Source organism: Ambystoma mexicanum, chromosome 10, assembly GCF_040938575.1.
Source record: "Ambystoma mexicanum isolate Mex_15411 chromosome 10, UKY_AmexF1_1, whole genome shotgun sequence".
In the NCBI taxonomy this organism is placed as follows: Eukaryota; Metazoa; Chordata; class Amphibia; order Caudata; family Ambystomatidae; genus Ambystoma; species Ambystoma mexicanum.
The window spans coordinates 1,569,811,478-1,569,823,252 of NC_090932.1; the positions used below are offsets into that span (position 1 = coordinate 1,569,811,478).

General features: G+C 52.6%; 1 non-coding gene across 1 annotated transcript in view; it reads right to left on the minus strand.

The window, feature by feature from the left end:
- Nucleotides 1–11,384: 11,384 nt before the first annotated feature.
- Nucleotides 11,385–11,775, minus strand: part of LOC138496952 (28S ribosomal RNA) — a 3,712-nt gene continuing 3,321 nt past the window's right edge. The window contains exon 1 of the ribosomal RNA XR_011278395.1: nt 11,385–11,775. This exon is cut by the window's right edge and continues 3,321 nt beyond it. This is a non-coding gene — a ribosomal RNA (28S ribosomal RNA).

Genomic DNA, 11,775 nt, shown 5'->3' on the forward strand with positions numbered 1-11,775 from the left:
CTTTTCAAATACATGCAGTTCTGGATCTCCTTAAACTGCATGGGGCGCCCTTCAGGTTATGTTTTAGTCCTGAATTGTCTGGCCACACTACACTGAATAGGTTGTTGCAGCAGCTAAGTTTTCATCAGAATGGTAACACCCACCTCCTGAGGAAGACGTTGTAACGCTCACCTGATTCCCGTAGAGGCGCCGGTCTTGACTGGGCGTATACCGTATCTTCAAGGTGATGTGTAACACATGGCTGGCTCTTTGGGCTGGACCTCTGTGCACTGTATGTCTGACTCGAAGGGTAAGATGTCTTAGGTAAGTGAACGCCGTGCTCTCCATCTGCCTCGGGGCAGGGTGCTGTAACCAGTTTCTTCACTGGATAAGGGGAGCAGGCCTCTTGACTTCAGAGGACTGCTGTCCGTCGTTTACTGCACGAACGGTAAGTTTTGAGTAATTCTAATGTCTTTAAAAGTCTTTAGTAATGATGTCTCTTGTTTTGCAGGGTTCTGGCGATGGCGGAAGACGGGCTGAAGTGAGTTGAAGATGGAGCCCGTGTGATGAATAGAAGCGCCTGGAAGCACGTAAGTAAGCGCTTGTCGCCTGCTTCACGATGCGCTCGAACTGTCTTTTTATTTTGCAGGTACAAGTTCGGAGCGGCTGCAGGGTGCCGGAATACCCACTGGGTTAGATGTGGAAAGGAGTAATGGCACGTGAGTATTAAAGTTCCCCAATGTCTTTAAACGCACCTTGTTTTGTCTTTCAGATGCGGGATGCAGCGCCGAAGGCCTCCGGAGCGTGCGAAGAGTTGTTAAGCTTTTGTCTTTCAGATGCCGGAATGCAGTGCGAAGACCTCCGGAGCGCACGAAGAGTAGGTAAGCCTTTGTCTTTCGGATGCCGGAATGCAGCGCGAGGCGTTGGTGACAGCCGATGGACCAGGTAAGTGAAGCGCTGTCACTGAAGACCGTAATGCTAACCTGTTCTTTCTTGTCTTTATAGGTGTTGCTGAAGACTGGAATCAGGATGGTAAGCCTTTTTCCTTAGGCCCAGGATCAGATGCAGAAGACACGATGAGCGTTCTGCTGCAGAGGATGCAGAATAACGCAAAGCAAGATTCATCCATCGGGTGTGGTTTAAATAGCCTCCTGTAGTGCTTAGGTGTCTCCTTCCACAGCCACGCCTAGGTAAGAAAACAGTTCCTGCTTTCCAGAAGAGTTCCAGTGTTCTGAATCTAGGGAGTGGCTCCTGCCCCACCCAACAGGAAAAGCAGTTCCAAACAGAAGAGGATCAGAGGCTCAACTGGCAGGCAAGTAAGCAGCATGGTCTGCTGCAGGTAAGTCCACCCAAGCATTATGAGCCCGGCGCTTCCAGCGCTGGGACTGGGCATATTTATGAGCCTGGTGCCACTGGCGCCAGGACTGGGTCCAAAAGGTCCCAATTGGGACTGGTTGGCACTCGGAACCTGGGTTATGGATCTGCTTCCAAGGGAGTTGGGAAAACCCTGACCTTTTGGAAGCAGAGATCATGACAGACGTTCAGTTAACCACCACTACACGTCAAAACCGGTCGAGAGATAAATTCTACAGGGATGTGATCTTTGCATCTGTTCTTCCTATCCACCCTGACAATAGATTGTTTGTGAATTATTTCTATTGTTTGTAAACATCACAATAATGTGTGTCATTATGGGGACTAGTTATGAATTCCTCTTCCCCATTGGTTCTTGGCATGTTTTTTGTGTCCTTTAGTACTTTGGATGTATGCCACTGTATGATGAGTTGTGTGTGTATGAATGCACCATGTATGTTGAGTATGAGTGATGAAGTTTTAGCTGATTTTCGGCATATTGTTGCTGCTGTTTGCTATGCTAAAATGATCTGTGTATAATAATTTTATGTGATTTATTCACTAGTTCTCAATTTTTGTATCACTTTAAATACATTTTGATACATTTTTTCTAAACATACTTTGCTCTGGACATATCTTTTCTGTTTTTTGATGTTATCATAATACTCCGGTTCAGAGGCTAGAGTTACCCTGCTCTTTTCAGTGTTTGCACTTTTTTCAAGCGCACCTGGCACTTTTTAAATCCGTTATACTCTTTGCACTTTAGTCAGGCATTTCCAATAGTTACGATTTGCCTTGAAGTAATATGGTTCTGCTTTGACTTAATGACGCATTTTGCACACAGCCCTTTTTTATGGATGTATAATGTATTTATATGTACAAGGCAGTTTTGTCAGTATTTAATATCAGGCATTTACCAAGCGGAGTGGCCGAGCAGGAATGTATAAACGGAATTTGGCCTGTAGATATTCTGGCCCAGTTCCACAAAAGGCATGATGAACTAGACATTAGCCCTTGACCTGAATGGGCTTGGCCATGGGTAGCTAATGAAGATGGTGCACACATGGAGTAATGCGAGAACTAGGTGTGTAAGTGGCTACTCTGGCTGCAGAGTTCGGCAGGACCTGAAGGTGCCATAAGAAGTAGCCAGTTTGTGCCAGTAATAGGGCATTGCAGTGGTCCATGGAGGACATAACAAGTAAGGACACCACAGGGGCGCGTAACTGAGAAAGGAGTAAACAAAGAACCTTACTATGAGGTTTTCAGTTGAAGATGGCCCCTTTGTCATACTGGATTTAGCTTTTCTGTATGCGTAATCTCAGATAACATATTTACCCCTAAAGATGGCCAAAAAGAGGGGCTCCAAAAGGCAGTAGAGGAAGGAGGGCCCACCACCAACACCTCATTTTTTCCCCTGAACCAGCTATTACACATCCATGCACCCACAGCTTCGAGACAGGACCTAAATCTGGTTGTTGTTTCGACAAGAGAGATCTAAACGGATCAGGATCTGTGTTATATGTTAAGAATAACAGTGGAAGCCGTGAGAGCAGAGAAGCTTGGTAAGAGGTTACATGTACATGTTAAACAAAACCTGGAAGATGGAGGAAACATGAGGGACTCCACATCTCAAGGCAGACGGTACAGAGTGAAAAGGGGGGATGGAAATTGACTGTTCGGTTAGAGAGAAACAAAGAAAACCAGGAAAGAACGCACCAGAAAGGCCGGCCCAGACGATCTAGGCGGCATGGTCAACGGTATCAAAGGCGGCAGATAAGTCAAGTAATAAGCACAGACGCTGCCCGAGTCGTGCAGCCAAGCCACATCGTCAAACGTTGGAGACCAGCACCACCTCTGTGCCACATCCTGGACGAAAAATGGATTGAGAAGTGTGGAAGAAAGATTACTCAAGAAAGGGCAGACAAAGGCTTCAAAAAGCTTCATAAGAAGATTCCAATGTGGCCCCCGTGACTACCTTCATCGTGAGGAGCGCGCTCCTCCCCAGCAACCCAAAAAAAGAGCAATAAGGTGCGTTACAAGACCCCAGGGCAGCAAAGGGGACGACCCGTGAAGCAAGCGGCCCCCAAGAAAACTCCAACTGGAGCGTTTGGGGGCAGAGTGAGTGGACCTGAGACCGCCAGTAGCGATGCCTGTGTGGGGACTGGCAGTCGAGCCGGAGGAGATCAGAGAACCCACGCAGGTGGTGCAGAAGACGCAGGGTGCCTATTCAGCCAAGGCAACATAGGCGAGACTGGGGAGTGTGAGCAGACTACCGTGGATCCCCTGGCAATACAGCAGAGCCGGCGCAGCACGGACACCCAGCTAAAAATGAGAGGGAGCGGGTAGTATTCCCCTGAAATCCTGCTCTTGCCTCTGCTCCATACAGCAAGCCCGGCTCCACACAGCGCAGGGCCTCCAACAACCACACAGCGCAGGGCCCCCATGAGCTGTGATGCTCCCCAGCTGGCGCAGGGTAAGTAGGCATAACTAAGGGAATTGGCAGCCATGACGCAGGCGCACGCAAGACACTCCCCTCCCGAACAACGGACATGGAGTTTTATGAAAGCATCTGCTCCAGCGCACCTTAACCTACACTTGGAAGGGGACCCCCCCTACGGCAGGAGACCCGCAGCATACCTGGACCTAGGGAAAGGCCCAAGCCCATACCATTCAGCAACATCAGAGGCAAACTGCAGTAATAGAAGGGTGACAGCACTAAGTCTCATGCAGCATCCCCCCGTTAACGGCCAGGGAAATAACCCGGGGGCGTGGGCGGCGTGTGCTCCCAACCCCTAGCATTTGACTCCGCAGGAGAGCGCTGCTTCGCTCCACCACCCATCCTGCCATGCAAGATTAACCGAGAAGGAACATCCAGGGGTGCAAGAGCATACTTAGAGGCTCAGGAGCAGTGGGAGCACGGTGGCACCCCGGGAAGAAATTCAAGAAGCTCCTGGCCTCCAGGCCAGTGTGACACTGCGACCATGACCACTTTCACCTTTGAGCGTACTAGCCCCACGATCCCCAGGGGGCAACCAACCCAGGCTCTAAAGGGGAGCTAGACACCCGCCGCGCACAGGAGGGAGAAGCATCCTCTTCATACAGAACAATTGGCCAATACCCCGGGGTCAAGAGGAACCTCAGAGGCCTGGGGAGAAGCCCCCTACAGTAAGGTGCAGGCAGGCACTCGCCATCACCAGGCAATGTTGCGCAACAAGGCCAAGGAGGCCAGAAAAGGCCCCTCAAGGTCCAAGATCTCAAGAAAACAGGAAGGGACCCTCCAAAACCTATGGAGAAATGAGGGGGAAGCACCGGAGGAAGAGGATCCAGCAGTGACAGAGAGGCAGCAGTCGGAGAAACCCCTGACGCTGCCACAGGGGCAAGAGGTCACAAGCAAGGTGCTGCAACAGTGCTTTAAGGCATTCAGTGACCAAATGACTGCTACCCTTCAGACACAATTAAGCCTAATACGCACAGAACTTGCACAATCCCTGCAGGAAATCAAAGGCGACAGTTGAATTAATACAAATGAAAACGCCATTCAAGAACTCACTGAAAACACCCGGAAGATAGATGTATTAGTGAAGCAGCAGGCGGTAGCGACACAACCTGGAGCTCCAAGTCAAGGACTTGGAGAACCGCTCGGAAAGGTCCAACATCAGGGTTTAGGGGCTCCCAGAAAGTGTGAGCGATGCCGACCTCAGGGAAACAATGCAGCACGTGTTCAAAGATTCGCTGGACATGGCTGGGGGAGAAATTCTCATAGATAAAAGGTCCGCAGCGAGAAGAACCCGGGGCCAGGCCAACGGAAGTGCAATGGTTTTACAGCGATACGACCTAAACAAATGGATCTTCCAAGCGGCGAGGAAAGCAACCCTGTTAAAAGTGAACAGCGCCGTCATAGAACTTTTCCAGGACCTGGCCAAATCCATACTAACAATCAGGAGGCAAATGGGCCCGGTGACAGAAGCCCTTACCAAAGCACAGATAAGATCCAGGTGGACATTCCCCTTTGGAATGGTCTTCAAGTGGGAAGGGCGCCAAGACCACATCACTACGTTGGATGAGGGACCCAAGAACCTGAATATTGAAGAAGGGGATGCAGGGGGGGGGGGGGAATAATAGGAGGCCAGAACATGAAGGCCACCAAGAGAAGCCATGGGAGTGGAGAAGAGTAGAGAGGTCAAAGGCAAGACACAAACAATTGCGTGGCCCCAGGGGGAAGTTGGGGGATAGCAACCGAAGCCCCAGGCTGAATAGGCTGTCCACTTAACAGCAGCGGTGGGGGATCACGAGACAAGGGTTAAGACCCGGTGGGGTTACACAGGGAATTTCAGCCTAAGGGTCGGCTCCGGGAGACAGGGGTGGGGGGTTGACAGATCTTGGAAACAGGGGAAGAGCATAGGAATGGCTCTCCCCGCACAGTTATTCTCTGGGATGGGAATGTGATCCAGCAACCTAGGACAACGTTACGACCTGGGGAAGTTGAACCGAGTCCAGCCGGACGGGGCGAGAGGGAGGGTGGGGTGCTTAAATCAAGGGGGGTCGTTTCGACATGGTTACTCTCAGGACGTAACGGGGTATGGGTAGGGATCCAAATACTAAAACTCAATGTTAGAGGACTAAACACACCAACTAAAGAGACGGAAACTGGAGAACCTCCTCCAGGATACCAAGCCAGACATTGGGACGCTCAAGGAGACCCATATCCATAAGCAAGACAGACAGAATGAAGTTGAGAGAGGGTAACCCCAGGTTCTGCAGGCCAACGACAAGAGCAAAGCTTGAGGGGTCCTCATAGCGTTTAGACACCCACCTGACGTCGAAATAAAAGGCACAAAAGATGACAAGGAAGGTAGATTCCTCTTCGTCCAGCTACAATGGGGGGTGGCCTCTCACGATCGCCACAGTGTACGCCCCCAACTGAGGGCAGGATGAATACTTGCAGAAGCTAGACCAGTTAACAACGAGCCAGCTAATACTGACAGGATTTTAACTTGGCATGGCGCCCATCCACAGACAGAAGCGCGGACAGGACACCCACATCTAAAAGCCCATCTAGTAAACTACAGGCTAGCATAACAGAAAGGCATTAGCAGATACATGGCATGAACTAAAAGGGGACTCCAAGGGGTATACTTACTACTCACACGTGCACCGAACATTCTCAAGAATTGATTACATATTGGTTTTCGGAGACACTGCTTTGCTAAGTACGGATCATAGAAAGGGAAACCATACCCCTGCCCGACCACACTCCCCTGCAGCTACAAAAATCCAATGGAGGGGGGGGGACCTCTGGAAGTGGTGGTTCCCCTGACATCTGCTGAGAGATGCAGTAATTTGCGACGAGATACACAAGTCCATCCGCAACTTCATTGGGGAAAATAAGACCCCATGGGTGCAGGAACATGTAGTATGGGACGCCTTTAAGGCAACCATGTTGGGGATGCTTATAGCAAAGCAGGCATCTCGAGCCAAACAGGAGAAGGCCCTCCAGGTGGACCTAGAACAGGTGTAATGGAGACAGATAGGGGGGGTAATGATCAGGGGGGAGTATAGGCATATCAAAGGGCAAATCAATATCTTTCTAGCTAAACAAGCAGTCAAATCGCTCCTATTCTTGAGGCAGATGTATTACCTCCAGGCAAACAAGACAGGCCAGCTCTTAGCCAGGTAGGTTAAGCAGAAGGAAGCAGCAGGTACAATACGCCACATTCAGATGGTGGAGGGACAGGAAACCACACGTACAGAAGAGATCCTGCAGGCGTTCACAGAGTTCTATACAAGCCTCTATGCTACAGAGGCACAGGAGAGTGACCTCCAAAAGGCCTTCTTAAAATCTTGCTGGCTAAAAAGATTAGAACAGAGCCAGCGCGATGCTTTAGAAGGGACGATTACCTATGACGCTGTGCGTGTACCGATCTGATCGCTACAACCAAATAAAGCCCCAGGCCCGGACGGGTACCCCACCACATTCTATAAAGCATTACATACCACATTAGTCCCGTTAATGACATCCCTGTTCAACTCCTTCTCCGATACGGGCTGCATCTCCCAGTCCATGGAGGAGGCTAAGGTAATCCTCTTCCCTAAGCCAAACAAGAAACAAACCCTCTGTAGCTCCTACCGTCCTACTGCCCTAATAAACCTTGATGCCCTGATCCACCCGGGTCAAGCAGGCTTTGTCAAGGGGAGGCAAACGTTTGACAACATTAAGCGAATATCCCAATAGATAGATAGAGAAGTCAAACAGGGCAGTCCTGAGGGCAGGGGTTGTTAGCACTAGATGCAGAGAAGGCATTCGACCGAGTCAAACGGTCATTCTTGTTTGGTACCATTGTGGTTATGGGGTTTGGCCTGGGCCTTCTCCACCTGGTCAAAGCCAACTGTGGAGCACCACTTATCAGGCTAGCTATCAATGGCCATGTCTCCTAGGCGATAAGGATCACTAGGGGTACTAAGCAGGGCTGCCCATGTCATCATTCCTGTACGCAAACTTTCTCGAACCCTTCCTAGCTAGAATTGGACAGGAGAGGGGAATAAAATGGATTACATTCGGTGGGGAAGATCATAAGGCAATGGCCTTTGCCGACGATCTCCTAGTCGTGCTGACCGACATGGACACTTCCCTCCGGAGATTAACAGCACTCCTAGGGGAATTTGGCAGAGTGGCAGACCTGACGACCAACAACCAAAAACAACAGTAGATTAATGAAAACATTATTGGCTAATGCTTTCACTTTGGTTCGTCTTGCGCTGGTCCAAGAATGTCACCTCTAGCGGCACAATACGAATGCCCCCGGCCGTCCCTCTTAATCACGGCCCCAGTTCCGAAAAACAACAAAATGGAATCAGTGTCCTATTCCATTATTCCTAGCTTAAGTATTCAGGCGACCAGCCTGTTTTGAACACTGTCCTTTTTTTAAAGTAAACGCTTCAGACCCCCAGGACCTCAGTGGTAGCTCGGCTCGCGGTGGACCGCCAGCTCAATCCCAAGATCCAACTACAAGCTTTTTAACTACAGCAACTTTAATATATGCTATTGGAGCTGGAATTACCGCGGCTGCTGGCACCAGACTTGCCCTCCAATGGGTACTCGTTAAAGGATTTAAAGTGTACTCATTCCAATTACAGTGCCTCGAAAGAGTCCTGTACTGTTATTTTTCGTCACTACCTCCCGGAGTCGGGATTGGGTAATTTGGGCGCCTGCCGCATTCCTTGATGTGGTAGCCGTTTCTCAGGCTCCCTCTCCAGAATCAAACCCTGATTCCCCATTACCTGTGGTCACCATGGTAGGCACAGAAAGTACCATCGAAAGTTGATAGGGCAGACATCTGAATGCATCGTCGCGGTCACATAGATGTGCGATTGGCCTGAGGTTATCTAAAGTCTCCAAAGCGGCCGGGCGAGCCCAGATTGGTCTTGGTCTGATAAATGCACGCATCCCGGGAGGTCCGCGCTCGTCGGCATGTATTAGCTCTAGAATTACCACAGTTATCCAAGTAACAGATGGAGCGATCAATGGAACCATAACTGATTTAATGAGCCATTTGCAGTTTCATTGTACCAGTCATTTGTACTTACACGTACATGGCTTAATCTTTGAGACACACATATGCTACCGCCAGGATCAATGAGGTAGCCGTACCTGCTGGAGGGTGGCAACGGGGGGAGCCGTGCGACTGCCTCAGAAACAACCTTCGCACCCTCTGGGGCTGTCTGCAGGACCCGAGTGCCAAAGAGCATCCCTAGACGTGTGTGGGTCGGGTGGACAGGTTGGTCACGCGGGCACCGGCGGCCGGGCCTGCTCTGCCATGCCACAGGGTGGGTGGGAGGTCGAGGTCAGGCCCAGGCACAACTTGAACCAGTAGGGGGGGTTTGCCAGCACGCTGCCACTGGAATGGCGACAGAGGGGGTCAGCAGCCAACGTGTGTTCCGAACTGCTGGAGAAACGTGCATGGTGGAGGAGGGGCTGCGTCGTAGCTTGCGAGGGGATCCCGTCTGATCTGACCACTAGGAGGTGGCCGGGCTGCTCGGCCTTTGCTCTAGAGCCGCCCACATGAGAGGGCCCTCCCCGAGGGAAGCACACCCTTGACACGGTCCCATGGCGGGTGGAAGCAAATTGCTTGAAACAGCCGAGGCTGGCCAAGCAGTCCAACCCTAGATGGACCAAGTGCACCAAATCGATCCCATGGAGTGCTTGGAAGAGCACCAACAGGCCAGTCTCTGCTGGGGCATTGCGTGGGGCACGCTCCCGGCCGACCCAGGGTTTCACCATGGAGCCCGGGTTCGGCAGCGAGAACCAAGAGAAGGGCAGACAGGTCCCTCTCACCCAGTCTATAGTAATCCGGAGGAAGGTGACTAAGTTTTGTCATCTGTGTACCCAGAGTGACAGAGTGGGACCTCTCGGCAAAAGCGTTGGGCTCCTTATAGACCCAACTGGAGAAAAATGTCAAACTGACGCCCATTGGGACTTCCAGAGCAGCCCAGCCGTCTGGTCCTTGCAGACATTCCTCGGGCCAATGACCAGATGGCCGGGCTCGGAGAGCGGCCATCTGGTAGGTCAATGCATTCCAATGGGCCTGGACGGGAAGGGCCTTTGGCCCCCCCACCTGACAAAGGACAGGGGACCAACAGGTGCCCAAAGGCATGGGCCAGCACCAATCGACATCCTCGAGCTCTGGCCAGGCCACCTTAGAGTTTTTCACCGCCCCTCCACGTAAGAGGTTTTTGATCCACCTTGGAGCTTATCCCTCTGAGGAGGGACAGTCGACCCACATGTGAGACAGGTACCCAAGGCTGGGTGCTTGGGGTGGGGGGACCAGCACCCCCGCAGCCATCTTGGAGCTTTAGCAGTGCCCCTTTAGAGCTTCTCCCTCCAGGGCTCCCCACGACTTTACCCTCCAGAGAGGGACAGGGCTCCCCACGATCACCACCGGGCTTGGGGACAGTTAACCCAGACGTGAGACAGGCGCCCAAGGCCAGGACCCCCCCAACCCTGGAGCTTTAGCAGGGCCCCTTTAGAGGTTTTCCTTGTGGGGAGCGATGGGGATCCCACCAGGGCTCCCTGCGACTACCACTGGGTTCGGGGGCTTTCGCACTGGAGCTCTGGCCGGGCCCCCCTCAGTGCTTCTCCCACCACATTAGAGCCTTTCCCTCCAGGACTAACCCACAAACACTGTGGAACTCAGGGCCGGCCACTGCAAGCGCATTTACCCCCATGTGGAGGAAACCGACCCGCTCAGGGCACCCCTTGACACACGCACCTCATCTTGGGCATGACCACATGTGGCTGATACTTGCCCGAGGATCGGGAGCAACCCACGAATGCCGTTGAACTAAAGCCAGTAATTGCGCCATGGCCGCCCTGGAGGCCACAGGGTGGCACTTCCATGCCAACCGTAGACAAATGCAGGAGTCAACTGCGGCAACCACAACTCGGGCCATCTGGGCCTACTCCCCGAGCCAGATGGCCCGGCGGCCGTGCCTGCCCCCACCGTCCAGGGGCACAAGCTTAAGGTACCACCCCCCGTACTCTGGGGTGGGTGCTTAAGCTGCTGCCTCTCTTCCCCGCCCTGGGTTTAAGGTACCACCTCCGCGCACTCGGGCCGGAAGACAATTCCACGCCGACTATTAAGCTTACGGAACCCGACTGGAGACAAATGCAGGAGTCAGCTGCAACTCGGGCCATCTGGTCCGCCAGCCACAACTTGGGCCATCTGGGCCTATTACCAGGCCAGTTGGCCCAGTGGCCGGCCGGGCCTGCCCCGACCCCACCGTCCAGGGGCACAGTCTTTAGGTACCACCACCATGCCCTGGGGTGGCTTGCACCCTCTCTTCCCCTGCCCTGTCCGGGGGCTTAAGGCACCACCTCGAAGGCCGGGCCCAAGGCCATCTGGTCTGCTAGGCTGACCAGGAAAGGTGAGAAGAGTGCTCCCCGCCCAGCCCACACACCTCTGCGGGTGCGTCCCTAGGGTGGGTTGCATTTTCCTGTGTGCCCCGCGGGCCCCAGGAGGAAGGATGGAGAACCTTGGCGGCGGTGCCGCCTTGCGGCAAAAGCATGGCTCAGAGGATGACTTCCAATAGACCGCAGAAAGGTAGCTGCTCTGCTACTTACAAAACCCTGAACCAGAATCAGGTTGTCTACGAATGATTTAGCACCAGATTCCCCACGAACATGTGGTGCACTACGGGTGAGATAGGTGGCCCCCTTCTGTCCACACTCAAGTCCAGAGGCGAGCGGCTCTACACACCGCCCCTGAAGCTGGCTATCCTAAGCCAACCGATGCTCGACAGTGCTGCAGTATCACGGTCTGGGGGCAGAGGGGAGGATTTCTGACTTTCTGGCGTTCAGTCATAATCCCACAGATGGTAGCTTCACCCCATTGGCTCCTCAGACAAGCATGCACACCAAATGTCTGAACCTGCGGTTCCTCTTGTACT